Raw genomic sequence first — 24,936 nt, 5'->3', positions numbered from 1 at the left:
GCGCCAAGGGGACATCGGTGTGGACACATTCATCCTCAGCAACAGGAATAACTCTGCTCTTATAGAGTCATGCCATCTGGGTGACAAAGGATAGACTCAGTGCTCCTCCTTTGAGGAGCTTCCAGACAGGCTTCCAGACTGTGGGAATTTCAGACTTACCATGTCCACTTTTGATAGTTCTGTTTTATCTCCACTCAGGTCAGGTGTCTTTTCTGCTTTTGCATTGTGGCTGCCTCTAGCAGATAATCACTTCCTTGTAATATGTTGTCTCTAATCAGCTAGGACTTTGGAAACCAGATAAACAAGCTAGAGACAAAGCTTGTGCCAAGGATTGGGAAGTTTGAGTCCAAGTGGTTAGCTCTTTCCCTAACTAGCTGCATGACTTAGGGAAAATCTCATATCCCTTAAATTCAAACTGGCAAAGTTCATAAAAGACAGAGAAAGTCTATGGTGGAGGGTCTGTGGGAAGATAGGCACATCACCATCACCATAATTTTAGCAGCATTCGAGATTTGTCCAAACCATTCTGGGGGGAGAATTTGGAACTGTCACTAAACTCTTCATAATCTATGATCTTAAGAAACCAATGGAAAGTCACATATACAAACAAATATTTATAATAATGTTTTTTGTGATAGCAAAAACCCCAAAATGAAGATGCTACGAGATGATAGAATGACTGAACAAATCGTAGTCTATGAAGTCACTTAATAATCTCTCTGGGCCTCAGTTTCCTCCAATATAAAATGAAATTGTTGGACTCAATGACCTCGAAGTTCCCTTCCCACTCTAAGATCTCTGCTCCTCAAACTTGATCTGGAAGAAGAGAGAAGAAAATTCATCTACCTCCCTTCTTTGCAGAAGTTGGGAACTATGAATATGCTATTCAGACTTAATTGATGTGCTGGTGAGCTTTTGCTGAACTGCTTTCCCTCCCTATTCATCCTTCCCCTTTTGATTATTACAAGGGTTGGCACGCTGGAGAAGCAAAAGGAGAGGGACACGTGAAAATGATGACGATGTAAAAATTAAAAAATTACCAATAAAAATAGAAAAGCAAATAAAATCTACATTCCTCTATGATCCTCTCTCATTGTGTGATAAGAAAGCACAAATATGAAGGACTCCAAGCCACAATGTGGAAGTCTCCAATGGATTGATATAGAGAGCAGAAGGAACCAGGGATGACAATCAATGTAATGAAGAAAGCAGTCAAAGTGGGGAGCAATCTGCTCAAGTACAGTGGCCAAAGTTGGTCCCAGGTAGCTGCCATTAAAACATACTGCCTTCCTCTCTATTAGAAAATTGGAAACTGAAATATTTATTGCATGTTTTGCCAGCCAAATTCCTTACATCAAATGGCTGTATTTAAATATTTTTTAAGGGAAGATACCATGGGTGGGGTGAAGGGGGTGGAGTTTATTGGCTCAGCGATCACCAATTTAGAGTTGAAAAAACTTTAAAGGTAAGTTAGTCCAACACCTTCATTTTCAAAGATGAGGAAACTGAAGCCAACTGAGGCACAGATGAATTTAAGACTGAAAGAAACCATCAAGTCCAACTCTCTCCTTTTATAGATGAGGAAACTGAGGCACAGAATGTCTCAGCGTTTTGCCGAGGACCACACAGCTATAGAAAAACAAAAGTACCAATAAAATATTGTAATTATTTTATTAGTGTTAATATATACTTTTTAAAATTACTCAATTGTAACCATGGTAACTAGTATGAAGGAGATTCTGGACATGATGATCTGACAAGAAGAATTGGGTAACTCTTCCAATCTTTTTCATCATCAAGGAGGATCAAGGAGGGTAAAGGGGGAGCTCTTTGGACCTCTTGCTCAGGTCAGGCAGGAATCATTCCCAGGTGAGGGAGGGAGGGAGAAAGAAGCATGGTTCCAGGCAAGAATCCAGAAAGACAGCAGCAATCAGAATGCCGCCCTTCAAGGAAGGGCGGGCTGGCATTCCTGTCTCTGGCAACCAGGACCATCTCCCTGCGGATTTCACCTTCTCTCCTCCAACCTGGCCTGACCTGGAACATCCTCCCCCTCCCTGCTATCACTCACCAGGCTGTACCCATCCATCCTCCCTCCCTCATCTCCTGGAACTCTCGTTTCTTCCAGCCAGACCATTGGGTGGGGATTTCCACCTCCTTATGAAAAGGGCTAAGACTGACTCACCATCCTCTACCTCCCCCACCCCACCCCACCCCACCTCACCTCACCCCCAGCTGGCTCTTCTTTGTGGACTGGTTTATTTATTCTGACGTGTGGACAGCTGGCTCTGCGGGTGCTTTTACAGCTGCCTGTGAACCTCTTGAAGAATGAGGTCTATGTTTGGTTTGATGGTTTCCAAACCACTTTCTCAGCTCAGATAATACAATGGAAGAAGTCCCTGGGAGCTCAACAGGCCAGGTATGTTATCAAGATATTACAAATAAGTAAAGTGAGGTTCACACACAGCAAATCAGCAGCAGAATCAGACCAAGAACCTCAGCCGGTCCTCTTTCCATAAACCCAGGGGCTCTCAAACGGTGTGTGCCCCTATGGGCCCCGTAGTTTCCCTAGCTATGCCACAAATCAACCAGCTCTTATCCCACAATCCTACAAGCATACTCAAGACAGAAGTGATAGGATCTAAGATGTGGAATCACAAAATGATAACTAACAACTTTATAATATATGTTAGGCACTATGATAAGCACTTGACAGTTATTATCTTATTTGATCCTCACAACAACCCTGGGGGGGGGGGTGTAGGTTCTATTATTATTCCCATTTTACAGATAAGGAAACTGAGGCAAAATGTCATGCCCATGATTACACAGCTAATAAGCATCTGAGGAGAGATTCCAGTGCAGGTCTTTCAGGCTCTAGCCATCACACAACCATGCCTCTCTTGCAGTGGTCTGGCTGAGCTCACACAAGACAGAGCCCATCAAAGCATCAGATCACCCAGAACATAACCAAGTGGAGGAGCCTGAATCAGTCACTGCAGTGCAATACAGGGAGAAGCAACCAGCAAGCATTTGGTAAAGGCTTACTCTGTGCTAGGCACCCTGCTAGGTGCTGGGCACACAAAACAAAAGTCAAGCAGTCTCTGCTCTCAGGGAGTTGATAATCTCTCAACGAACCTATGCTGGCACACAGAGATAGACCTTTGGATCCTATAATTCCATTTCAATGCCTTTTCTGCCCAGTAGACTGTCTTTTTCAGGGGGAAAAAGGCTCTAATCCTTCTTCCACATTTCTTTTTCTTTGATTTTTATAGGAATGTAGAATATCTAAATCGGAGGGGCTTTCGGAAATTAACCTGTGCCTGGATGGAAATCCCTGATCCAACAGCCCTGATAATTAGTCACCCTCTGCTGCTGGAAGATTTTCAGGGGGTTGGCACACATTACTTCCATAGGCAACAGCCTGTTCCACTTTTAGTGGATTGTGAGTGTATTTTCTCCCTTACATCTTCCCCTCTACAATTGAAAACCATTTCTCATTTTCCTGCAGCCAAGCAGAATAAATTTAACCTTTTTCCTCATGACAGCCCTTCAAATACTTAAAGTCAGTTATCACATACCCCATTAATCTTCTCTTTTCCAAAGGAGAAGAAGAAAAAGATCAGCTATTTCTTCAAATAATCTTTGTACGTCGTAGTTTCAAATCATCTTGGTACAGTGGAAATAGCAGTGGCTTTGGAATCAAAGAAGATGGGTTCGTATCCTGCCTCTCTCACCTTTTCCTTCTGTGACCCTGGGCAGATCACTTCCCCTTAGAAGAGACTTCGAAGGTAGCTCGAGTTTTCCTTGGTCACTTTTCTTGAAGTATGCTAAAATTTGTCAACATCCTCCCTACAATGTAACACTCAGAACTTGACGCGCTAGTCTAGATTAGGCCTGCCTTTGGTATAGCAGTCCTCTGATCAAGGTTAGCAACCTCTATCTGAACACAATGTTTCCACAAAAGGAGCCTAAGGTTACATGAGCTTTGGGAGGCATCATGACTGTACGGGCATATGACTCTAACCCCTAGATCATTTTTTCAGACAAACTTTTGTCTCGCCCATCTTGCGCTTGTAAAGTTAATTTTCTTGAATCCAAGTATAAGACTACATTTATCCCTAGCTGATTTCATCTTTTCAGACCCAGCCCATTTTCCTGGCCAGAGTTTCCATTTTCCTCAACTACAAAGTAGCTACGCCTTCTATTGAAAGAGGTGTTATTATTTTATGAGGTATTCATACTACCATCACACCACAATACCATCACTGGGGAGGAGAAGAAAGTGGTTAAGATAGTGATTTTGTTGGAATGTGGGTAGAGCAGCAAATGCCTGCCAACAGTCTGGCAGCATCCTTATTGGCCAGGAGTCTGGCTTGAAAAATTATGAACAAGCTTAAGTTTGGTATGGACTGCCCAAGTGGACAAGTCCCAAATTGTCCTGGGATAAGGGGGTGTACTTGGATAAAAGACATCGTGTGTATGGTTAGTCAGAATGAAGGTAATACAATGGGGGTCCAGTGGGCTCCTGTAACTGTAAAGTATACTTCAGAATCACAGAAAAGTAGAGCTAGAAGGGACTTTGGAACATGGTTTAGGAGAGCAGGTTGAGACCTTAAAATCTACAGCAGGTTGAGGATGTCAGAGCTAGCAAGGGCCTTAGAACAAAGAATGCTAGAGTTGGAAGAGATCTTAAAACACAGACTGCCAGGGGAGGCGAGACCTTAGAACACGGAAGTCACAGGATGAAAGAGACTTTAGGACAAAGAATACAGAATGTCACAGGAAAAGGCTCTAAACTGCGAGGAACACAGATTATCAAAGTCAGCAGGGACCTTTGGAATCATAGATTTGGAAGTAAAAAGGATACCAGGGGCCATCTAGTGCATTCCCTTCACTTTACAGAAGAGGAAACTGAGGCCCAGAAAGGCGAAGTCACTTGCCCCAGCTCATAGGAGGAGTAAGTGGTAGAAATGGGATTCTAACTCAGAGCCTCTGTCTCCAAATTCCCTTCTTCCTGTCTGAAAAGATGAGGTTGCCCTCCTCCTTGCCAAAGTGAATTCCTTCACTTTGCCCAGGCAGTGCTTATCTCACCCTTTCATCTCCTCTGTGATCTTGCTTTATCAATCATTCCTATTGTCTTTCTTCTTCAATCTCTCCCTCTACTGGCTCCTTCCCCTCTTCCAACAAACAAGTTCAGCTGCCTCCTTACCTTAAATCCCCTCACCTTGTTACCAGCCTCAGAATACACAGTGCAAACCTTTATTCTAGAGGTGAAGGTTATGAGTTTATATGTCATGTCCAAGGCTACAAAGTCAGTAAAGAGTCCAGATATTTTCATTCCCAAGTCCAATGCTCTTTCCACTACACTACACAACCTTCATCCAAATGTCAATGAGTATTATGACCAGTATTATTAACTGTACAATTTATCATGTTAGCTATATATGTACATTAAAAAATGTACTCCTTACACTTTTCAAGAACATCCTCCTCCTTCTGGATTGAACTCTAGATTTTTATAAAAACAAGAATCTGTTGCCCCTTTCCTAATAACAGTAGGAGTCACAGCTACAAAAGCCTTTTGTCAACAAGAAGTAACAAGCACTTACTGTGTGTCAAAGACTGTGCTGGTGATAAAAAAGAACAAAAACAAGATCCCTGCCCTCACAGAGCTTACTCTTATAGGTTATCTACTCCAGAAGTGTCAAACAAGGGCATGTAATTGGGAAATATTTAACAAAATAAATAAAAACGCAATTAAACATAGACAACATAAATCTGTGGTTTTCTAAGGCACTGTGAGACCCAAAAGGATTCCTGTGTATCTAGTGGTTCCCATTTCGATTTGAGTTTCACTCCAAATCTAGTCAAATCTCATTTTTACAAATGCCACCTGGAGTCCAGAAGACTCAACTTCCTGAGTTCAAATCTAGCCTCATGCTTTTATTAGCTGTGTGACCCTATGCAAGTCAATTAACCCTGTTTGTTTCAGTTTCCTCATCTGCAAAATGAGCTGAAGAAGGAAATAGCAAGCCACTTCAGTATCTTTGCCAAAAAAACCCCAAATGGGGTCACAAAAAGTCAGATACAACTGAAAAACGAAACGATAACCTTTTTTTTTTTTTTTACAAAGTAAACTGAGGTAAAGTCAGTTGGTCAACAGGTATTTGTTGTGCACTTACAATGTGCCAAGCCTTAGAAGGGGATATGTGGAAGAGATGTTGTGAAGGTAGTAACCTCATGATGTGACAGCAGATTAGCTCGGGAGTGTGAGTGCCAGTGCAAAGTATGACTTGTCCAAGGTCACAATACTGACCTGGCTGAGATCCAAAGCCAGAGATTCCAACTCCAAATGCTACTGTTGCCCACTCTTTCTACCCTGCTGCCAAATGCCACAATAATAGCAAGAAAACAATATAAAACTTTATGGTTTTAAAAGATCGCTGCCATAGATACCACCACTGATCCTTAACAACACGAAGGTAGGAGAGAATGAGAAGGGAATAGGAAGTAGAAGTATTCTTATCTCCCTTTTACCAGTGAGAGCCCTGAAGCCCAGAGACATAAAGTGCCTTAACCCCACACAAAGACAGAGCCAAAACTGCATGTTTAATTTGGGGTTTTCAGACAATGAGAGCTATCCAAGATTAGATTGGGCTGCCTCAATAGGTAGTGAGTTCCCCTTGATGAGGGCTACTCAAAGAATGGCTGAGTGCCCATTGATCAGATATACTCATTCCTGAGAGGCAAGAAATGAAGCAGTGGCATTGTTAGGCACTGGATTAGGAAAACGTTTAAATTAAGAAAACCAATCAGCTCTCCTGTTTTAATTAAAATTTAGAAATTCTTACCTAGTAATCATAACAAAATCAAATCAAGTGATGGAATGTTACAGCTAAAAAAGCCCTCAGGGATCTTTGACTCCAACCCTCTCATTTTACAGATAAGGAAACCCAGAGGTGTTAAGTGATTTGCCCAAGGTCACACAGGTAGGTCAGTGACAAAGGTAGGTGTCAATATAGTCATTGCTTTATAGGGGTTGCTTTTGTTTTTTACTAAAAAGTTTCAGAAATAAATTCGCAAAGGGAAGTTTTCTGAGCAACAGCTATTTTCCTATTTAAATAATCCCCAGAGAAGGACTCTGCAGGGCATAACTCTCATCAAGATTGGTAAATTCTACTGGTTATTTAGTACTCACAATTTCTATCAACCCTTTCTTCTGTTCCTCATGGAAAATCCACATTTCTTATCAATCAACAAGCATTATTATGCTTGCAATACCTTCTCTTTTTTTAGCCAACAAATATATCTTTTATTTTGTTTTTATTTTAGAAGTGTTCTTGATGCCCTTTGTTTTTTATATCAATCAATTCCCAATACATGACAGCCTCAGCAGCTCCCATGGATTCATGATCATCTCTAAGCAGATGACTCCCAGATCTATAAATCCAGCCCCAATCTCTCCCCTGAGCTTCAGTTCTGCTTCACCACTTTCCTATTGAGCATTTCAAAATGGATGTCCCAGACCCATCTCAAAATGTGACGCATCCAAAGCTGATCTCATTATCTTTCTCCCAAAATTCCTCCCTCTTTCCAAACTTCTCTGTTTCTGTCAAAGGCAACACCATCCCTCTGGAGTCTACAATCTCAGCAGTATGCTGGATTCTTCCCTCTACCTCACCTCATTTAGCCAATCAGTTGACAAACCTTGATTTTCCTATTTTCACCCCTCCTCTCCACCCATACAGTTCGGCCTTAGTTCAGGCCCCCCCATCATCCTTCATTTAGATTATTGCGACAACCTCCTAATTAGGCTTCCTGACTCACTCCAGGACATCCTACACACTTAATTTTCCTTAAGTGAAGATGTGTGCATGGGACTCCTCTACTCAATGTACCAGGCGCCTTGATAGGAGCAAACAAGAGTAAAACAGCCTCTGTCATCAAGGAGCTTATAGTCTAGTTAGAGTTGATGACTCTTACAGATATGAATCTGAGATGACTTGGTGGACAGGAGGCACTAGGAGATCAAGGAAAGATTTCATGTAGAAGGTGGCCCGTGTGCTGAGCTTTGAACCTGGTCTGCTAAAGGCAAGTCTTTACTGTTTAATTAACATTCTGATTTGGAACATGATCTATGGTCCTCCTACATGGAAGAATAAAGCTGAGAAGTGGACATGGATCACAGAGCTATCCCTGAGAGCAATTTAAAAAATGTGGGTATTTTCAAGGTGAAGAAGAGGGGCTGTTCCTCTCTGACCTTCCGCTTCCTGTTACTGGTTTTTATCTTAACTAAACTCCCACTTCCCATTAAGTTCAACAAAGAATGAACCCTGTTATTGTTGTAACACAGAAGACTTCAGAGCAGAAGATCTGGAGTCTGCTGCTAACTAGTTGGATGACCTTGGGTAAGCTGCTGCATATCTCTATTAAGTGATTTATCTCTGAGCTTCCATTTCCTCATCTGAAAAAGAAGGGAGAAGACTACATGTTCTCTAAGGTCCCCATTGGTCTTAAAATCTCCAAGCTCTTCCAGTAGCACAAAGAAACCCTGCAAATAGTCAGAGTAAGTGTCATCCTCCTCATGCAAGGAAGAGAAACCAGGAAGATGAGCTGTGTCTCAAGCAGTAAAGAAGGATTGTTATTGTTGTTTAAGTCACGTCTGTCCTTTTGTGACCCCATTTAGGGTTTTCTTGGCAAAGATACTAGAAGGGTTTGCCATTTCCTTCTCCGGCTCGTTTTACAGATGAGGAAACTGAGGCAAATAAGGTTAAGTGACTTGCCCGGGGTGACACAACTAGTAAGCATCTGAGGCTGAATTTGAACTCAGGTCTTCCTGACTCCAGGTCTAGCACTGTATCCACTGTGCCACGTAATGAGTCAACTGCATTCACCCACTCTTTGAAAAGAGATGCATTAAAATAAAATAAAAGAGATTCATATTCTAGGTGGAAGGCAGAGGAGAGGCAAAATTAAGGTAATTAAATGAGGAGATAACTGAGAAATTATTCTCCCTTTTCTGGCTGTTTACATATTGTTTACTTCTAATAGATAGTAAGCTCCTTGACAGCAGGTACTATTTCATTTCTCTCTTTCCACTCCAAGTGCCTTTAACTAGCACTTATTGAATAAATGGGTGAATTAATAAATGAATTAATAGCTCAACAGGACACAACAACACATCTCCAAAAATCACAGAATGTTCTCCAGCACCACTCCTATCAGCACAGAGAAGGACTACTTTTTCTCACTGAGTTTATGAGTGCCAAGTTCAAAATCTATGTTGAAGGAATATGTGCTGTACAGTTAATATGAATTCAAGGTGTGTATCATTACAAAAGGCTTATAGTCGATGTTGTATAGATTTTTGTTTAATTCCTTTAAAGGAAATAAGAATAGAACACCAACTACTAGAAGGACTCTCCATTCAGCAAAAATTGCAGGTGAAACTGGAAAGCAGCTTGGCAGAAAATAAGTGTACACTAGCATTTTATTCCATATACCAGAAGAAGTATACTAAATTTAACAGTCGCCTGACATTTTTTTTAATTAGAAAAGAATAGAAAGAGGTACCTTTTTCAACTAGGTATGGCTAGAATTAATAATCAAGAAAAGAATAAAAGAAATCATGAAAGTCAAAATTAACCATTTTTTAAAATTGTATAAACAAAAACAATGCAACTAGCAATGAGAAGAAAAGCTGCTAAACGAAGAAAAAATATTTGCATCAAATTTCTGACAAAAATATGATACATAAGGAATTAACACAAATATAAAAGACCAAAAAACACCCCCCTCAATTGTCAAATGATATGAATGACTTTCTTTTTTATTATTATTAATTTATTTAACTTTTAACATTCATTTTCACAAAATTTTGGGTTCCACATTTTCTCCCCTTTTGTCCCCTCCCCCCACCCCAAAACACCGAGCGTTCTAATTGCCCATCTGCCAATCTGCCCTCCCTCCCTCCCCACCCCTTCCCTTTGGAAGGCAAGCAATTCAATATAGGCCAGATCTGTGTAGTTTTGCAAATGACTTCCATAATGTAGTGTTGTGTAAGAACTAATTATATTTCCCTCCATCCTATCCTGTCCCCCATTACTTCTGTTCTCCCTTTTGATCCTGACCCTCCCCATGAGTGTTGACCTCAAATTGTTCCCTCCTCACCGTGCCCTCCCTTCCATCATCTGCCCCACCCTGCTTATCCCCTTATCCCCCACTTTCCTGTATTGTAAGATAGGTTTTCATACCAAAATGACTGTGCATTTTATTCCTTCCTTTAGTGGAATGTGATGAGAGTAAACTTCATGTTTTTCTCTCACCTCCCCTCTTTTTCCCTTCACTAAAAAGTCTTTTGCTTGCCTCTTTTATGAGAGATAATTTGCCCCATTCCATTTCTCCCTTTCTCCTACCAATATATTTCTCTCTCACTGCTTGATTTCATTTTTTTTTAAGATATGATCCCCTCCTCTTCAGTTCACTCTGTGCACTCTGTTTCTATGTGTGTGTGCGTGTGCGTGTGCATGTGTGTGTGTGTTATCCCACCCTGTACCCAGATGCTGAATAGTTTCAAGAGTTACAAATATTGTCTTTCCATGTAGGAATGTAAACAGTTCCACTTTTGTAAAGTCCCTTATGCCTTCCCTTTGCTATTTACTTTTTCATGCTTCTCTTCATTCTTGTGTTTGAAAGTCAAATTTTCTTTTCAGCTCTGGTCTTTTCATCAAGAATGCTTGAAAGTCCTCTATTTCATTGAAAGACCAATTTTTCCCCTGAAGTATTATATTCAGTTTTGCTGGGTAGGTGATTCTTGGTTTTAGTCCTACTTTCTTTGACTTCTGGAATATCCTATTCCACGCCCTTTGATCCCTTAATGTGGAAGCTGCTAGATCTTGTGTTATCCTGATTGTATTTCCACAATACTTGAATTGTTTCTTTCTAGCTGCTTGCAATATTTTCTCCTTGATCTGGGAACTCTGGAATTTGGCCACAATGTTCCTAGGAGTTTTTCTTTTTGGATCTCTTTCAGGTGGTGATCTGTGGATTCGTTGAATACTTATTTTGCCCTCTGGTTCTAGAATCTCAGGGCAGTTTTCATTGATAATTTCATGAAAGATGATGTCTAGGCTCTTTTTTTGATCCTGGTTTTCAGGTAGGCCCATAATTTTTAAGTTGTCTCTCCTGGATCTATTCTCCAGGTCAGTTGTTTTTCCAATGAGATATTTCACATTATCTTCCATTTTTTCATTCTTTTGGTTTTGTTTTGTGATTTCTTGCTTTCTCATAAAGTCATTAGCCTCCATCTGTTCCATTCCAATTTTGAAAGAATTATTTTCTTCAGTGAGCTTTTGAATCTCCTTTTCCATTTGGCTAATTCTGCATTTGAAAGCATTCTTCTCCTCATTGGCTTCTTGAACCTCTTTTGCCAATTGAGTTAGCCTATTTTTCAAGGTGTTATTTTCTTCAGCATTTTTTTGGGTCTCCTTTAGCAGGGAGCTGATCTGCTGTTCATGCTTTGACTGCATGTCTCTCATTTCTTTTCCCAGCTTTTCTTCCACCTCTCTAACTTGATTTTCTATGAGCTCCTCTATGGCCTGAGCCCATTGAGTGGGCTGGGATATAGAGGCCTTGACTTCTGTGTCTTTGCCTGATGGTAAGCATTGTTCTTCCTCATCAGAAAGGAAGGGAGGAAATGCCTGTTCCCCAAGAAAGTAACCTTCTATAGTCTTATTTCTTTTCCCTTTTCTGGGCATTTTCCCAGCCAGTGATTTGACTTCTGAATATTCTCTTCACACCCACTTTGCCTCCAGATCCTCCCAGCCAGAGCTTGGGGTTTGAGATTCAAATGCTGCTTGCCAGCCTCAGGGCTTGTGGTGGGGGCAGGGCTGCTATTCAGTGTGAGATTAAGTTCAGGTGCTCAGGTTGGGGCAGGGCCGCCTCACGGGCTCAGTTCCCTCAGGCGGTTTATGCAGAGACTTTCAACAATGGATCCAGGCTCCTGCCTGCTTGGGGAGCCCTGGTCTGCTCCCGTCTCCGCTGTTGCCTCCCGAGGGGGCCTGAGTTATGGGGGTACCCCACTCCCCTCTCGACCCACCAAAGAGACCCTCTCACCGACCCCTGTCACCTGTGGGTGGAGGGACCTGCGTGGCCACTGGAGATTCCGTCCCTGAAGCCCGCTCGAATCTTTTCCTCTCAGTGCCGCGGCCGCAGCAGGGCTGTACTCAGCTCCCAGTACCAGTGCCCAGTCTGCAGCGCGAAGGACCTTTTACGAGAGGTTTGCAGGTCTCTCTGGAACAGAAATCTCCCTCGCTCCAATGTTCTGTGGCCTCTGGGTGCAGAATTCGCCGTGAGTTACTTTTTTGTAGATGTTCTATGGGTTATGGGTTCGGAGCTATGTGTATGTGCATCTTTCTACTCCGCCATCTTGGCTCTGCCATGAATGACTTTCAAAAGATCAAATTCAAGCACTAACCATATTCAAAAATACTGCAAAGTTTTGCTAAAAGTAATACAAATTAAAACTCAAGTTTCACCTTATACCCAACAAATTTGTAAAGATGATAAAAGACAGGAATAGTTAATGTTGGAGAGGCTGGGGGGAGACAAACACACTTACGTACTGTTAGTTTAACTATGAATTCATGTAACTATTTTGGGAAAACTTCATAATTATGTGAAAAAAACTTACTAAAATTTGCGGTTCATATATTTGAACTCAGTGCTCCCATTACTGATGATATACCCTCAAGGTTATAAGTGATGGAAAGAAAGACTTGAGCCCTTTCATTTTAAAGAGAAGGCATCTTAGAAGGCTCAAAGGAGTTGGCTGACCTGTCTAAGTTCACACAGACAGTAAGTAGCAGACTCTCTGACTCCAAATCTATGGCTTTTTCCATTTATGCTGCATTACACTGTACTTGCAACATTTTTCTTTTCTTTTTTTACTATCAAATATTTTTTTTGAGATAGATAGTGTCATAGCAGAGAGAGTGCTAGCCTTGGATTATGGAAGACTGAAGTTCAAATTCTGCCTCAGATAGGAAGCCTCAATTTCCTCAGCTATAAAATGGAAACAGCGTCTACTACCCAAGGTTGTTGTGAGGATTAAATGAGCCATTTGTAAAGCACACAGAGTGCCTGGCACACAGGAAGTGTTATATAAATACTGGTTATTATTAGTTTTTAGATCTTTAAAAAGACATTCTTTTGATACTTTTTTCTTTTAGATCACAGTCACTTCCTGATAAATGACAATCCCTCAACAACACAGCGATGAACTCTTCATTCAGTAAGAAGCCTTTTCCTGTTCTCCTTAAAGCTCGTGCCTTCCCACTGAGATGATCTCCAGTTGGTCCAGTCAATAGCTTGTCTCCCATTAGACTGTGGCTCCTTAGGGACAGGGAATGTTTTTGTCTTTCTTTGCAGCCCCAGCACTTTGCACAATGCCTGACACATAGTAGGCACTTAACAAGTATTTCTTTTTTAAACTTTACTCCCTTGTAGCAAAGAAAACTAGCAAAAAAAAAAAAAATCCGCATGGTACAGCATCCTCAAAGATCTCTTCCAGCTTTAAATCTATGACCCTATGAACAAAAGATCCTACCTCTGAGACTTAGGAAATCATGAAACTTTCAAAGGTGAATTTTTTTTAATTAACATAAAGTGAATTTATGAACCATCTGACTTTCCTCTGTTGATGCTGAAAGACCTATTCAGGAATAACAGGTTAAGTTTATATTGTGCTTGACTTCTTAGAAAGCCCTTTTCCTACAATCCTTTGTGATAGAGCAAGAATGATTACCTCTATTTCTTTGGATAGGAAAACTGAGGAAACTGAGATGTTACTTTCTACCCACTGAACTCTGGTCAGCTGTAGAGTCAGAAGACCTGAGTTCAAAATCCACCTCTGATGCTTACTACCTGGGTTACCTTGGATAAGTCATTTAACCTTCTCCAGGGCCTCAGTTTCCTCATCTGTAAAATGAGGAGATAAGACTTGACAGACTCCGAGGTTACTTCCAATTCTAGATCTATGATCTTACACAACTTTTCTGGGTCTCAGCTTTCTCATCTGTAAAAGAGAGGTGGGGGTTGGACTACAGGACCTCTGAGGTCCCAGGTCTAGAGCTATGATACCTATAATAAGAGAGCCAGGACAAAATCTCCAGTCTCCTGACTCACAATCCCATACATCTCACTTTAAAACACAGCTTCCAAACTCAAAGGCTGGGAGGGAGGCATAAGAAATGTCTCTACCCGATGCTCATCGATTAGGGAACAGCTGAACAAGTTGTGGTATATGACTGTGATGGAATACTGTTGTACTATAAGAAATGACAAGCAAGATGAGTTCAGGAAAACCTGGGAAGACTTGATGCAAAGTGAAGTGATCAGAAAAACCAGGAGAACATTGTGCACAGTGACAGCAATATTGTAAGGAGAAACAATTGTGCAAGACTTCACTACCCTGATCAAGACAATGACCCAAGACAATTCCAAAGGACTCATAAAGAGAAATATATTCTTCTCCAGAGAGAGAACTATTATCTGAACGCAGATTGAAGCATATTTTTCCACTTTATTTTTCTTGGGGTTTTTTTTCTGTTTTCTTTAGCAAAATGACTAATATAGAAATATGTCTTGCATGATTTCATTTTGCTTGTCTTCTCTAGAGGTGAGGGAAGGGCAAAAAGGAGGAAAAGAATTTGGGACTCAAATTTTTTAAAGTGAATATTTAAAAATTTAAATGCAATTGGGAAATATTTAATGAATATTAAAATATATTCAAGAAAGGAAAGGAAACAGAGGGAAGGAAGGAAAGAAGGAAAATCTCCCCCTGGAAAGTGCTCATTGAATGGTTTCACATCACATGAGAGGTTAAGTGGCCCAGAGTGCAGGGAGTGGGAAAATCAGAGCTGGCACCTGGGCTTCCGAAGAGTTGGCACAAACGTGAAGAAAAACAAAAATAGGCTTTATGTTTAAAGGACATGCCCCTGGATGAGCTAAAAATGACCCTCACAGGGACTGAGCTTTAAAAGTAGCCCCCAGGGAATGTAAAGGAGGAAAAGCAGCGCAGCCACCTATTAGACAGTCAAGTGTCAAAGTTTGCATGCTGGCCCCCTCTGGAAAAGCACATATTCAAATAGAATTGGGGAAGAGGGAGGATGCATTCTTTTTCAGGAAGTAGAGGGCACTCACTGGATTTGGAGTTAGATATTAGCTGTGTAACCTGAGGAAATCACTTCCCCTACAAAATGAAGGCATTGCATTGGATGACTTCCAAGATCCTTTCCAGACCAACCTTGGTTTCCCCATCTGAAAATGAAGGGGTTGGACAGTTCCAAAGGCAAGAGTACTGGCTCCGAAAGTCTCAGGACTTGGGTTCAAACCATACCTCTGATGCTTATCATCCGTGTGACCTTGGTCAAGTCACTGAAATTCCCTAGAACTGTGTTTCCTTATACGTGAAAAGAAATTGAATAATATCATCTCCCCAGGTCCCCCCTATATTGAAATTTATGATTCTTTGAAAATATAGCATTGGTCTTTAATAGCATTGAGTTTTAAGGTTTCCAAAGCACTTTACAGGCATTATCTGATCTAATCCTGACAACTCTGTGAAGTGAATGCTATTATCATCTTCATTCTACAGGTGAGGAACCAGGTTCAGAGAGTGTCAGTGACTTACTTGCTCACAGTTCTACAGCCAACATGTGTCGGAGGTACGATGTGAAACCAATTCTTTTCTAAAACCATTTTTTCCAAACTCTGAGGCCATTGCTCGGCACTCTCTGCCACTACCACCACCATCACAGCTGCATATCTGTAGCATTTTAGGGCTTGCAAAACATTTCACAAATATTCTCTTATCTGATCCTCAAAACAACCCTGGGAGATAGGTGCTTTTTTTATCCCCATTATTACAGAGGAGGAAACTGAGGCAGACAGAGGCCAAGTGACTTCCCCAGGGTCATACAGCCAGTTAGTGTCTGATGCCACATTTGAACTCAGGTCTTCCCGACTACAAGTGATGATGCCTCTTTATCACTTCTATTGAATTGTTTCCTCATCTGCCAAACTAGGGGGTTAAACCACCAGGAGGTTTTAATCTGGGTCCTTGAATTTTGGGGGGTTTTTTTTGGTTTTTTGTTTTTAATATTTTGATAACTGTGTTTCCACGTACCTGGTTCCCTTAGTAATCCTATGTACTTTATTTTATGCATTTAAAAATATGATTCAGAGAAGTGGTCCCTAGGCTTCACCAACTAATTTTCAAAGGGATATGTAATACAGAAAATAGCTAAGATCTCCTGAAATATCAAATTGGTAAGGTCAGTGCCAACTATGGCTGGCTGGCTGGCTGGCTGGCTGGCTGAGTACTTATTTATCAAGCCCTAAGTAACCAACACAGCCTAAACACCATAGGGGACACATGCAAAATAAGGGAATCCCGGGGCTCAAGAAGTTCACACCCTGATAGGAAGATTAAAGTTACAACCCTGCCTACTTATCTCTAATGCCTTTACAAATGAAACTAGCTGGAATACACAACAAAAACAATGCTTTGTCCTCCAGCAGTTGACTCAGGAGTACTTCACTAGGAAACACTTTCAGCCCAGCTAGGAGCTGATGCTTAGCCTCAAACAAAGATATCCTGGCTCCCGAGACAGGGGCAGGGGGGAGGGGAAGGGGAGATGGAGCATCTATCTACACTAGAGAAAACAGAAAGGAGAGAAGGGGTGGGAAAGACTGCCCTTCTGCAAAATGATTTAAACCTCTCATTTCCCAACAAATGAAGAACACTCTTTAGAGTGGATAATAAGAGGGTGCAGCTTCTCATTTGAATTAGCGCCTTTGTTTGGGCTCTTCTGCCCCAGGCCACAGAATGTTGGGCTTGCCACTGAAACCTCGCCAGCCTGAGCTCAGGAATAGAAGGCAAAGAGCCCAGAGCTGGGAGCCAGGAGTCCGGGCTCTCCATACCACTAACCGCTTATGTAATGTCGGATAAGTAAGTCACTTTGGCTCATTTCAGCCCACACTTATTAATAAAGATGAAGTAGCCCAAGGAACAGCATTCCAAGCAAATAGATAGCAAAGAGATGTGTCTATGCCCAGGATTCCGCCAGCCTAATGACCTTAGAGGTCTCAAAAGCTGTACTTTCCAAATCTCATTTTAATTTTAGGTTTTGCAGAAGACCAGACTTTCTCACTTCCAACCTTCCAACCTCATTCTAGCATGCAAGAATTTGAGTTCTAATTCTACATTGGTCACTCCCTCCCTCTATGAGCATAGATCAGCAGTTTGGGTTTTGGGGAGACAAGAGCTGGTGTTGAACCTATTTATTACCTGTGTGACTTTGGACAAGTCACTTGTGCCTAAATTTCTTTGTCTACGTTGAACTACACTCTGAGCTTCAACTTCCTTATCTGTAAAATGAAGGGGTTGGATTAAATGGCCTATGAGGTCTCACTGAGATTTACATTTAGGGTCCAATAATTCTATCTTTGGACCTCAGTTTTCTCTTCAGTAAAATGGGGAGACTGGAATCCAGTCTAGATACTAGATGGTCTCTAAGGATCCTCCCAACCCTAAATCTATGGTTCTACTTGGCAACTTCTCTGGACCTCTTTCCTCACCTTAGGGACTGCAAAGATCTCATTGAGACCTGTCTACATTTATGATGGTCTCTAGGGTCCATCCCATCTTTGCATCTATGTCCCTATGACCCTGAGGCTCCCTGGAATTGAGGACGCTGGGACTGAATATACCTCCTTCCCAACAGAACCAAGCCCAGGTTGGTGCTCCGCCTCCTTCCTTTCAGAACAACTCAACAGGCTAGGGAAGTAGATGGCATTTAGCGTGTTCTCCAACACTGGACACAGGATGCAGACTGAGTTGGACCAGCATTCCACTTTTGGAGATATCCCAAAATGCACCGATGTTCAGCATTTCCAAAGGTAGCCAGCCCATCAAAGATGGGGAAACAATAAAGGGTTAGGAAGAAAATGGTCTTGTCCCTTTCTCCCAATTCCACCACCCATGAAGAAGAAAAGGCTCTGGGCCAAGCCTCTAACCTCAAGTCTCCCAGGGTCACTGAAGGCTGCGAAGACATTCCCGGCAAAACATCGGTTTTCTTTATTGATTGTTTTTTCTGCCGTTTCATTTTATTCTTCCCCGCCAAGTCGGGCCAGGGAAAGCCTGGACCACGCAATTTCATCTATATTTCTTTCTTTCCTTTTTTTTTTTTTTTTTTTTGGCCTTGCCCTAGTCAAAGCGGCATCCTCAGACCTGCGGCCTCCTCGTTTCAAACAAAGGCTCTGGGACCGCATAGAGACGAGAACAAAACCTGAATAAGGAAAGGCCTGGCGTGCTAAGGAATCCCCTGAGACTGCTGAGAGGCTTGGGAGGCGGGTATTGTTGTCAGTGGCCCCGGCCTGGCTCCAGCACGCCAAGGGCCAGTGTTTCCTGGGTGGAGTGGGTGCAAGTGTGTGCCCCGGCGAGCACACACGTGCGTTTGTTGTGGGTGTAGTGGAGGCCACATGGGTCTCTCTCGTCTGTGACTCTGCTGACCCTCGAGGGTAAGCCGAGTCAAGAAGCATTTAGTAAGGCCTTCGGGTGTGGGGCATTGTGCTCAGTGCTGTGTAGAGGGTGGCGCTAGCCTCCAAGCAACTGCCCAGGACCGAGTCAGGTTTTCAAGTCCGAGCGCGAGAATGCCGACCCCGGGTAAAGCTCCCTACCCCACTGTCCCGCCGGGGCCCCCACCCCGGGCCGGAGCGCTTGCTCTGAGCCCCATGCGGGGCGCTGGGCGGAACTGGGCGGGGCGCGTAGGGGCTGGGCTCCCCAGGATACTCACTCCTTAGCTGATTTGGACTGCGGCTGGCTCCCGCGACTCCGCTGGCCCAGCCACGGGCCCGCAGCCCGCACGGCTCCGAGGCTTTGGCCCAGGAGCTTCTCTTTGTTAGGGGCCGGCTGGGGAGCCGGGCTGAGGTGCCAAAGCCCGGCGCAGGCCGGCCCTTCCCTCCGCCCCCATCCCCACCCACCGGGAGCCGGGCCCGGGGAGATCGGGCCCAGCCGATGCGGCGCTGGATACAAGGGGCGAAGATGGAAGCCTAGGACAGACTGGCAACGGGAGACCCAGAGAGAGGGGCGTGGGGGGTGGGAGGGAGAGAAGAGAAGAGAAGGCGAGCAGAGACCAAGCGGAGAGACAGAGACAAAGAGAGACGGGGGGAGGGGCGGAGAGGCAGGCTCGGGAGGGGGCGGGGAAGGAGGGCTCCAGCTCCGTTATGCAAATGGGCGAGGAGGAAGGACAAGGCACCCGGCACTCACCTCTCTCTACCCTCACCTCTTTCCCTTCCCCCTCCCTTCTCTCCTCCCAGCCTGAGGGTCCCGGAGGTTTAGGGGACCCAGCCAAGGTCCAAAGGACGGAGATTGAAGCTGGAGGTGAGGGTGGGAGCTCTGGAGGGGCGTTGGAGGGTGGCACATTCCCCTCCAGGTTTACCCATACCGTGGGCCTGGGCGCAGGGAGGAGGAGGGTTTGGACGCAAGAAGTGCGCTCTATCCTCTCTGCCCCAACCCTACCCTTCCCCAGCACCGGAATCCACTGGGCTGCACTCCCACTTTCACACTGATCCCTGTGGGAGCCCCCCAAAAGAGGCGAACTTTTCCCTCCGCTACACACCCCAAGTAAGGTGTAACACCGAATGTAAGGCGCCTAGAGGGTAATTTTCCCCGTCCCCCCAACCCCGCAGCCCTCCATACCCACAGATACCTCCAGTGCCTTCCAGGCAAGTTGCAGGGCACTGACCGTGCAGCGCCCCAGCTTGCTTGGAACAGCAAGGACTTTTCAAGCCGTTGTGGACCAAGGTAGGACTTGGGCTGGGGATAGGGGAGGAAAGGCTCCCAAAGTCAACACCCGCCCTCCCTGCGCATATGCCCAAACCCCAGACCACGTGACCAGCCTCCCACCACGGCACCACTAAGGAACTGTCCGGATCTAACACTCAAACCCACCCCTACCCCAACACCATCACTTAGCTACAGTCCCAAATCTCGTTCCTTGCCACTTAAAGGTTCTCATAAACGCACGCTCTCCCCTAGCCTTCTGCCACCTGGAACCTTCCCCCTCCCTCTCTTGGATCTCTATCCTCTTAGGGGCAGGGACACCTCACCCCCTTCCTCTCCACCGAGGATACTAGGGCCAAGCGGAATATGGGGTAGAAGGGACAACAGCGGGACCCTGGGAAGTTCAGCGTTTGGCCCTTTCCACTACCCCCAACACACACACACACACACACACACACACACACACACACACACACACACACGCACGCACACGCACGCACAAACACAACACCGCAGGCCTGGAGTTTTAAATCCTAGCCACCACTGGCCCGCTCTGGCCCCCAGCTGCCAAGTTCCTACCAAATAGCTTGGTCGGGACTCCTGAGCAACAGTCCCTACCTCTGTTCTCTAGTCCTCCCGCCTCTCCCGCTTCGCGGCCCCCTTCCCGCTCCAAAAGACCCAGGAGCCTCCCGCTCTCCCACTTCTCAGTCTCAGTCACAGTCAGGGGGCACGCGGCAGGTGCCTGAGCCAGAGCATCACTTGGTGTAGAAGTGGAGCGTGCGTGGTGCGTGAGTGCGTGCGTGTGTGTGTGTGTGTGTGTGTGTGTGTGTGTGCCTGTGTGTGTGCGTGCTGGTGCAAGTCTCCTCGTCGGTCAGTCTGTCTTGGGATTTTTCCTTCTGGACACCCAAGAAGCCCATAGCACACCAGCCGCCCTCACCCCACCCACTCCCACAGCATCAGTGCCTGGGACAGTGGGAGCTGTCAGTCTGTCTGGGGAGGAAAGGGCGGGGGGAGGAGGGGATCCACTCCGGAAAGAAGCTGAGCCGGCATCGGCGCCGCCCCCCGCCCCAATTCTCTCCACCACCACCACCACCCGCAGCCATACCTGCAGCCTCCAGTCCCTGGACTCCTCCCGGAGGAGGCTGAGACTGGCAGGTAGGGAAGCCGGGTACTTCTTGGGCACTGCAGGCGCTTCAGACCGTAGCCTCCTGGGGGAGAGCGTAGGAAAGAAGGCAGAACGCAGCTCCGGCTTGGGCTAGGATTGGCTGAGGATGGGGGGGGAGGGGGAGAAATAGCCCGAGATGACGGACTGGGGGAGGGTCGAGGGTCCAGAGGAGAGGGAGGAGATTCCGCTTGGCATCAGGAGCCCTGTCCCTAGTCTCCTAGAAACCACACACAGGCTTACAGTTTAGAGGATCATAAACAAGAAAGAGCTTCAAAAACCTTTGCACCCCCTAATTTTACAGATGAGGAAACAGCTCAGGGAGGGCTAGCGATGTATCCAAGGTCAAACAGGTCGAAAGTTACGAGGCAGGACTTGAACCTGGATACCTGGATTCTCTAACTTCGAGTTTCCACTGTATGGTTGTTGACTCGTCCATCAGCACACAATGAGTAAATGTCTGAGGCAGTAGTTGAACCCAGTTTTCTTGCCTCCAAGCTTTTCAAAACTTTGAATCACCCTCTATTCAACTGCTCCCCCTCCGCTGAGCTTTAACCCAAGCCCATCAGTCTAGCTGCATTTTCTCTATGCATTGTGCACACAGACAGACAGACAGACAGACACACACACACACACACACACACACACACACAAGCACTCAAACTAGAAAATAAAAATAGTTATAGCAGCTCTTTTTCTGGTGGCAAAAAAAAATTGGAAATTGAGGGGATGCCCATCAATTGGGGAATGGCTGAACAAGCTGTACTATGTGAATGTATTGGAATACTATTGTTTAATAAGAAATGATAAACAAGTGGGATTTCAGAAAATCCTGGAAAGACTTACATGAAGGGATGCAGAGCGAAGTGAGCAGAACCAAGGAAAACATTCTACACAGTCACAGCAACATTGTGTGATGATCAGCTTTGAATGACTTAGCTCTGCTCAACAATACTCAGTGGTCCAAGACAATTACAAAGGACTAGGTGATGGAAAATGCTGTCCACATCCAAAGAAAGAACTGAACTGATCTGAGCTCAGATCGAAGTCTACTATTTTCACTTTATTTTGGTTTTTTTTTTCCTTTTTGTTTGTTTCGTTTTTCACAACTATGACTAATATGGAATTGTGTTTCACATGACTGTACATATATAACCCATATCAAATTGTTTACTGTTTTAAGAAAGGGGAAAGGGAGGGAGGGAGATATATTTGGAAATCAAAGTCTTGTAAAAATGAAGGCTAAAAACTGTCTTTACATATAATTGGAAAAAATAAAATACTATTTTTAAAAATTAAAAACGTACTAAGGAAAGCTCTCCCAGATCTCTGAAATGCACTTTTACAGTTTCCAAGCAGGCTCACTTGCTGAGTGCTATAACGCAGACCTACAAGAGTAAGCAATGAGTTAAGGAATACTCCCAGGAAATAGGTGGAGACCTTTAACTCCAAAACCAGAACTCTGGCCAAAAGACAAACCTTCCAGGCTTCCTGTCAGGTGCAGTGTGACAGAAAGCAATTATAAGACCATACATTTGGATATGGGAGGGTCTTTCAAGGTAATCTTTGCAAACTAATTTTTTTTTTCACAGATAAGGAAACGGACGCCCAGAGAACTTCAGTGACTTTGCCCCAGGTAATGTAGCGTGGCTATTTAAACCCAGGTATCTAGTTCCAAATCCAGCATTCTTTGCACTGCAAGTCAAGTCAACAGGCATTTCTTAAGCATCTCTTATGTTCTGGCCACTGTGCCAAGTGCTATGTGTGTGAGGTGGGGTGTACCTTGCTTTGTATGGGTCAAAGAAGCATGAAAAATAAGAATTGGAAGGGTCTTCAGTGACCATCTAATACAATCCAAGAAGGAAGTCCATGCTAACATACTCCAAATCTAGACAACTTTTAAGCCATTTTCAAACTCTCCCACCTCCACTCTGGCCCTCCTTCACTTCTTATGGGAATTAATACTCTGCCCCTGAAGCCCTGCACTCTGACAAGTAAACTTTCACCTTACAATGCCTGGAACTTGACTGCTACATGACCTCCCAGTCATTTCCAAACTCGATCCTCCCCCTTTCCAACTCTTAACTCCCCTTTATGTATTCTCCTCACCTGTTGAATGGAAGCTTCTTGAGGGCAGGCTCTGCCTGGCTTGCTTGTCTTTATGCTATAGTGCCCGGCACATAGTGCATAATAAATGTTTTTTTTTTTTCATTCATTCAGTCATTCATCCATCATCTGCTTAAGGACATCTGAAGAGAGAGAACTAATGGCTTCCCAAAGCAGCATGTTCTATTTGGGGGCAGCTCTAGTCATTAGAAAGTTTTCTCTGTGCTCAAGGCTAAAACCGTGTTCTTGCAAGTTCCTCTTTGCTTGTCGCCTTGCCATCTGGAGACAAAGATAACAAGTGCACATGACAGACCTTCAAACTTTTGAACACAGCTAACTTGTTCACCGCTTTCTTCTCCAGATTAAGCATCTCCTTTTCGCTCAACCAATTCACCTATGACATGGACTCAAGGGTTTTCATTATCCTATTTGTTCTCTCTGGTATGTAGTGACCCACAGCAGGGTGCCTAGTCCTGTGCTAGGAGACACAGTCCCTCTGACCTGAGACGTAGTGGTCCAGTTGAATCACAAACATGGAACAGTCAGAGGAGAGTACAAGCCAGAAGAAAATCCAATGTAACATACCAAGACACCGATACTGATACTTTTAAAGTTGTAGAAGTTCCAAGAAAAAGCCGTCAGCAAGAACAGGAGGGCCATTCCATAGAGGACGGGTCCTGGAGTCAAAAGGACCTGAGTTCAAATCCAAACTCAGACACTTGACACTTTCTAACTGTGTGACTCTGGGAATTGCCTTGCCACAAAAAAAAAAAAACAAAAAAAAAAAACAAACCAAAAACCATGAGGGCCTACCTTGAAGTGGAGGTCACAGGATATTTGATTTCGAGCTGGAAGGCCTCAGAATCCATCTAGTCCAACCCCTTAATTTTAAAAAAAGGCTACTGAGCACCCACTCTCCACTTTGAGTGACTTGTTTAAGGTCACACAGGTAGGAAGAGGAGAAAATGGAACAGGCATTTATATAGTGCTAACTATATGTATACCAGATTGCTTTACCAATATGTTCTCTCATTTGATCCCACAGCAACATTTTGAGGTAGGCACTCTTATTATCCCCATTTTATAGATGAGGAAAATGAAGTGGAGGTTAAGCAACATTGTCCAGGGTCACACAACTAATAGGCGTCTGAGACCAATTCGAACTCAGGTCTTCCTGACTCGGGGCATATAGCTGTGTCCACTGTGCCACCTAGCTACTGTAGGAAGTAACAGTGTCTCAGGATTTGCACCAGGTCCTTTGGCTCCAAATCCAGTATTCTTTCTACTGTAATATGCTGGCCCCCGAGGTAGGTTGGCTCATATCTGGAGGATGGAGAAGATCCTGGTAGGCAAGAGGAAAGAGGTAGGCATTCCAAGTAAGGGACACAGGGCAAGCTAAGATGCAGCTAGGAACCTGAGTTCTTGTTTAGCCTGGCTGCTATGAAGAGTAAACGTTGGGGGAAAAAACTTGAAATTATTGATTAATTTATTTGTTGTTATATAGATATTAACAATGATTTGAGACCTTTTGTATGTACATTTTAAAACTGTAAAACTCTGTTTTAAATGATTTTCACAAATAAAAAGTTGCATAAATTTGAATTTTGACAAGTTGCATTATAATGAATTCTAAATAAAATGTGATTTAATCTTCAAAAATTAAATTAACTCCAAACTTTTACCTCTACATATCTCTTATATCTCTAACCACTGCTCTTTTGGATTCTTATTCTCTGGTGATATTAATCTGGGCATTCTCCAAGAGGCTGTCCTTGGTCCCCTTCTCTCTAATTGGGCAATTTTATTAATTCCCCAAAGACTA

At 43.9% G+C, this 24,936-nt stretch overlaps 1 protein-coding gene and 1 long non-coding RNA gene across 7 annotated transcripts in view; one reads left to right on the top strand and one right to left on the bottom strand.

Annotated features, from left to right (window-relative positions):
* ST6GAL1 (ST6 beta-galactoside alpha-2,6-sialyltransferase 1) overlaps positions 1-21,075 on the bottom strand; it is a 119,210-nt gene extending 98,135 nt beyond the window's left edge. Inside the window, exon 1 of one of the 6 annotated variants that reach the window (XM_072640366.1) lies at positions 20,952-21,075. The gene's annotated coding sequence lies outside the window, so the exon portion shown is untranslated. Of the gene's footprint in view, positions 1-18,857; positions 19,212-19,772; positions 19,863-20,464; positions 20,551-20,951 lie in introns of those variants that run through there. The other 5 variants (XM_072640370.1, XM_072640368.1, XM_072640367.1 and 2 more) reach the window with 5 other exon arrangements.
* LOC140525209 (uncharacterized) lies at positions 20,787-24,716 on the top strand. The gene is made up of 3 exons (XR_011973965.1): positions 20,787-21,001; positions 22,601-22,644; positions 23,229-24,716. It is a non-coding gene; the product is annotated as an uncharacterized lncRNA (long non-coding RNA).
* The last annotated feature ends 220 nt before the right edge of the window (positions 24,717-24,936 follow it).

Source organism: Notamacropus eugenii, chromosome 2 (genome assembly GCF_028372415.1).
Source record: "Notamacropus eugenii isolate mMacEug1 chromosome 2, mMacEug1.pri_v2, whole genome shotgun sequence".
Taxonomy (NCBI): domain Eukaryota; kingdom Metazoa; phylum Chordata; class Mammalia; order Diprotodontia; family Macropodidae; genus Notamacropus; species Notamacropus eugenii.
The sequence above is the reverse complement of the archived record's forward strand: the minus strand, read 5'-3'. Positions and strand labels throughout refer to the sequence as shown.